This window comes from Eurosta solidaginis, chromosome 3 (assembly GCF_040869045.1).
Source record: "Eurosta solidaginis isolate ZX-2024a chromosome 3, ASM4086904v1, whole genome shotgun sequence".
Classification (NCBI taxonomy): Eukaryota; Metazoa; Arthropoda; class Insecta; order Diptera; family Tephritidae; genus Eurosta; species Eurosta solidaginis.
In genome coordinates this window covers 123,071,817-123,077,634 of record NC_090321.1, presented here as the reverse complement: position 1 = coordinate 123,077,634, position 5,818 = coordinate 123,071,817, and the positions used below count along the sequence as shown (strand labels likewise).

Sequence of the window (5,818 nt, the reverse complement as noted above, 5' to 3'; positions counted from 1 at the left end):
TGACAAACATTGTGTGCCATATTGTCTACTATTGGCTTCCATTTTTGCTACTAATTTCCACTCAATTACGCAACAATTATGCTCCGATATGCCTCCAAATAAACTCCTACCACAATTAAGGGATGTGTCCAACCTTTTCCGCTCACAGACCTGTAAGTGACCGAGTACCTGTCCCAGCAACATACTTGCATTGCAGTCCGCCACACTGACTATTTGACAACGTCAAATCTTGCCACATATAGGATGTGGCCATCCACACAGCGAACGCCTCCTATTCGCTTACGCAGTCTAAAGCAGCCTCAAACATCTAAAAAGACGAGATGAGCACCGGCCCACTCGTACAATTATCGATTATTTTTCGGCTGACGATAGACATGCGTTCCTTCACCATCTTTCGTCAACTTTTTGCAGCTTATTTAACCGGCATCTCCGGTTGTCACAAATTAAGGGATGTGACCAACCTATCATCTGCCCCTCAGGGTCAGTTTCTCAATGAAATTGGGATTGTCGTGGCAAGCATGAGACCGAAATCCCTTGGGTCTTAGGTCCCCAAGGGAAAACAAGTCTACTCAGAGCGTGTGTCATAAGTGAACTCTATTTGAAACCACAGCCACCGCGATGCTCCCACAAGGGGGCCATCCCAGGACAGGAGGTGAGACCTGAGTACAAAGCATCGTTCGATGCAGTGCACCAGATCACACTGGCTTCTCCTGCTCCCGCGGTAGCAGTTTTTATAAAGACCTTGCCTAGGGTCCCACAGGGTGATACACCGCGTCCACCCTGCTACCTTTCGAGTAAAACACCTTACTCATGGATTGGGTACCCATGGTATTATGGTCGCCTTTTACGACCGGTATACCTACCGTGGGCATATTCTAACCCCTAACCCACAGGGGGACGTACCTGAAAGATAGGAACGAAAAGGGCAGGTTCGCGAGTGACTTCGAACATTTGCGCATGGACAGCAGTAGCTTTATTGAAAAATTCCGTATGCCGCCGGAAATTTTCGACGAACTTTTCGAAATATTGCAGCTACACCTCCGTCCGAAAAAGAATACGAGGCCAAAAGATGGTATCCCCACCAAAGCGAAATTAGCAATTGTGCTAGAGTAAGGTTTTAAAACCTTGATAAAAATCAAATTTTATTGGTTTTTTTTCTTAGATACATGGCTGCTGGAACTTTACAGCGTCATGTCGCCTCTTGCTACCGCATTAGCAAACAGCATATTGGAAAAATCGTTTCAAATGTATGCAAGGCGATTTGCTGTGCCCTGAAGCAGGAAATTCCAGAGTGGACAGAGGCCGCATTGCGGGAAGTAGCCGACGGTTTTCAAAAACAGTGGAATTTCCCAAACTGCGTTGGTGCCATTGATGGGAAACATGTCGCTATAAAAGCACCACCAAATTCTAGAAGCTTATTCTATAATTATAAAGTAAGTTTTTGCACATACACATAGGTAATCCTAAATACATTTCATTCTTTGAGTGGTAGAGTTAACACATTTAGGATTCTCCAGTGGAATAGTATCATTCCGAATCACTATAAAAGGTGATGGGTCATATTCATATTCCGAATTAAGAAGGTACTTGAAGTAAGTACTATATATATAATAGCTTTTTGACATAATTTGCAATATTGCATATGAATACGCCTCTATCGTAATTAAAAGCCTTGGGAAGACTAGCATAATTTAAGTCCCAGCATTGAGGAATATACTTTTACAGATATTCAAATGGAAGATATTTTAAGGAATATCTATATATAAATTTAATTTTTTTAATTCCTTTTGGTAAGCCCTTTGTCCGATTTGAAGCAACAATTATAAATAGAATGTTAAACTTCTAAGGAGTACGAGTCTATGTGAGGTGCTCATGGACCGGCCATTTCAACCTAAGGAGTACGAGGAGATTTTGGAAAGTTGGAGTATCTTCAACACAAGTTCAAATATAAATAGAATTGCTTATGCTAAACTACCTCAGATTTGCATATTTAACCAAAAATAATAAACGATTTTAATTTATTTAATTGCAGGGTTTCCATTCAATTGTATTAATGGCTACAAGCGATGCGAATTATAGATTTACTTGCGTAGATGTTGGCGCTTTTGGAAGTGAAGGTGACTCCAACGTGGTTAAAAATTCGAAGTTTGGGTCAAATGTCCTTAATGACAAGTGTAACTTTCCTCCGGACACCTTCATCGATTGGAAAAAAAAATACCGCTTTTCATTATTGGGGATAACGCATTTCCACTATGCAAGCGAATTATAAAACCATATGGTGGCAAACCCCTTTCTACGGAAGAAAGGATTTTTAACTATAGGTTGAGCAGGGCAAGAAGCTGAATTGAAAATGCGTTTCGAATTTTGAGTTCCAGGTGGCTTTGCCTGAGGAAAGTTTTATTTTGCCATCCTGATCGTGCGCAATTAGTTGTTGCAGCATGTTGTCTGCTGCATAACTTCCTTTTACATAAGTCTCGGCAAACGTATCATCCAGCTATGTTCTCTGGATTTGAGACCAGCAACGGGAATTGGGAAGCAGGACAATGGCAAACAGTTCAGGAAGAAAGCTCCTTAGGTGAACTAGGTGCCTACCGAGGAAGAGGCTCTGCTTATGGTAAATATATACGAAATGTAATGAAAGATTATGTTAATTCTGTCACTGGGCCAGTTCCCTGGCAAAACAGTGCTTCATTTCTTTAATATATGTATGCACAGTGAAAATGAACTCTATTTTGGAAAATGTCAATTGGATTATGTACAGTTACAGAAATAAGTACACACTTGGTTTATTCTGATAAAAACTCGTATTCAGTGGCTCACAGCTTAATTATTATTAAATAATTTTCATTTAAAACATCGCAATTTCCCTTACGGAAACCAAATTTAAAAAAATTTCAAAGATCATTCAAAGATCAGGAGAGTTAATCAAAATTTGAAAAATCTCCATCAAAATTCTTCCATATTATGTATCAGAGTTTCGAGAACATTTTTGAGTATGCAGTTTTGTAGCCCATTAAATTTTAGTATAATAATGTGTAAGTTAGAAAAGCTCAAAATTTTTCCTGAATTTTGAGAATTATTTTCGGCGAGGGTGTTGAAATTCTGAAAATTCCGGAAAACTTTTGGGTTTTTTCTAACTTACACATTATTATACTAAAATTTAATGGGCTACAAAACTGCATACTCTAAAATTTTCTCGAAACTCTGATACAAAATATGGAAAAATTTTGATGGCGATTTTTCAAATTTTGATTAACTCTCCTCACCTTTGAATGACCTTTGAAATTTTTTTAAATTTGTACATGTATTTTTTAGTAGGCTAGTCTGATCTAATATTTCCTGGTACAAATAAAGATTTATTTTACCTTTCGCCCGACGTTTCGCTGAATATTCAGGGGCTACACTTTTTTTATTTTCAAATAAATAAATAAAGAAACAAAATGTCACAACACATAGAAATTAACATGAAAACATTAAATTACACTTACAACAATATTGGACAATAAGAACACACATATAGAACTAAAATATCAGTACCACCCTACGTGGTAGTCTTGTCATTACTAATTTACTTATTTACTCAAGCATGTATGCAGCGGCGATATTGTCGCTGTCCTCCTTTCTGTTCATCGTCGTTTGTCTGTTGTTTAAAATGTGTAAGCTTTCAAGTGTGTATCTCACCATCTCCCTTTTTTCGTTATCAATAATTTGGTGTTCGTGAAATCAGCTGTATGGCCACAGTTGAGTATGTGCTGTGACAGTGCAGTGCGGTGTTTTTGTTTTCTAATATCAGCTGCGTGTTCGGCAATGCGAACACCTAGCGCCCGCTTTGTCGTCCCAATGTATGTTTTATCACAGTTTTCGCTCTCCTTTCCTTTACATTCTATTTGGTATATCACGTTGTTTTGTTGTTGCTTGTCTATTGGTGTCTTTGTTTGTGTGTATATTTTGGACAGTGTATTGTTGGACTTGTAAGTTGGTGATGTTTTGTTGTTTAATTACGTTGTGATCGACTATAGGACTGAGCTTAGGAATATATGTCACACTGCGGCATTTCTTAGTGTCTGTTGTTGCTGCGTCTGGTAATTTTTTGAGGTGGTTACTGGTTTTTATAATCGCCTGGCTAATCAATTTCTGTATTAGGTAGTTGGGGTAATTATTATTTCTTAAAATCAAATGTATCTTCTCTTTGTTGGCGTCATGGAAATCTTGATGGCTTATGGTCAGTATTTTATTTATCAGATTCTTCGCTGTGTTGATTTTGTATTTGGTTGGTTGGGAGGAGAAAAAGTTAATTAGGTAACCAGAGGACGTTGGTTTTGAGTACCAATCTAATTTAATATTATTTTTTTCTCTGTGTATACGAACATCTTATTGTCCAAGTGTAATTTAATGTTTTCATGTTAATTTCTATTTGTTGTGACATTTTGTTTCTTTATTTATTTATTTGAAAATACAAATAGTGTAGCCCCTGAAGATGCTGAAATATTCAGCAAAACGTCGGGCGAAAGGTAAAATAAATCTTTATTTTTACCAGGAAATATTAGATCAGACTAGCCTACTCAAAAAATACATGTACATAATCGAACTGATCGCAAAAATACAACTAAATTTTTTAAATTTGGTTTCCGTAAGGGAAATTACTTTTCTGTATTTACGTATACTTTTAAGGACGCTGTTATCTTAATAAAATGCAGTACCATTGAAATAAGTATTTTTTTAATTAAGTACTTCATCGCTTGTTGTTTATATTTATTCAGTCTGTAATTTTCACTTTCAGACTATGTCCACTTTCAGACTATGTATACAAAGAAACATTAAAAACTAAAAATAAGTATATATACAAACAGTGGTTCCGAAATCTAGAATGGAAGCCACCTAAACAAAAGTTGCAAAATTTACAAAGAATTAATCAAACTTTGAAAAACGACATCAAAATTTGCACATTTTATGGCAGAGGGTCTAGTAAATTTTTGAGTACGCAGTTTTGTAATATAATAGTGTAAATTCTAGAACGACTAAAAAGTTTATCTGAATTTTCAGAATTTTTTTGAAGAGGCTGTTGAGAAATTTCTTCCATACAAAGCATGAGAAAAATGTTCTTTTGTATGGAAGAATTAGCTATATTTTACAAATTAGAGTGCCTTTCTGTTATGCAAATTATACAGCCTTCCTGTTATGCATTTTAATCGAGATTTTGATACAATATAGAATATTTAATGGTTCATCTAATGGCCTGATTAAATCAAAATTTAAAAAACGCTTCTGGCAAGCAAGTGACGATATGTACAGTGTGCGCCAAAACTAAAGCACCGAAAAGTCTCTGCTGCTTTTGGTTAAATAAAATCTTAAGTGGAAGTTCTTAATTGAATGGGGCGTATACTTTAAATTAGTTGCAACTTTTTTGACATATAGCCCATTGGAATTTTGTCAAAAAGCTACAACTAACTTTAATTACCCACTTAATTCTGACCATGAATATGCCATAATATTTTGCTTTTATTTATGAAGACCATATAGACGGCTGGGTGGAACATCACCGTATTTCAAAACATTTTTCGAAAATGTCCTTTCTCAGAAATTGTTTCACGAACACCTTAAATTCGAACTTGTTGTTGTTGAAAATGCCATATTTCAAAACTTGGTTCAAGAACATCCTATCTCAGAATGAGCTTCAAAAACGTCCTATCTCAGCTGGAAATGTATTTAGTTTTCGTTCAAGTATGACGTTTTGTAAACTCATTCTGCGATACGGCGTTTTTCAACTAAGTTATAAAATAGGGGGTTTTTGGAAAAAATTCTAAGTTAAGGCGTTCTT

The 5,818-nt window shown here is 36.2% G+C and overlaps 1 pseudogene; it reads left to right on the top strand.

Annotated features, from left to right (window-relative positions):
• Positions 1 to 990: 990 nt before the first annotated feature.
• On the top strand, positions 991 to 2,700 carry LOC137246631 (uncharacterized; annotated as a pseudogene).
• The last annotated feature ends 3,118 nt before the right edge of the window (positions 2,701 to 5,818 follow it).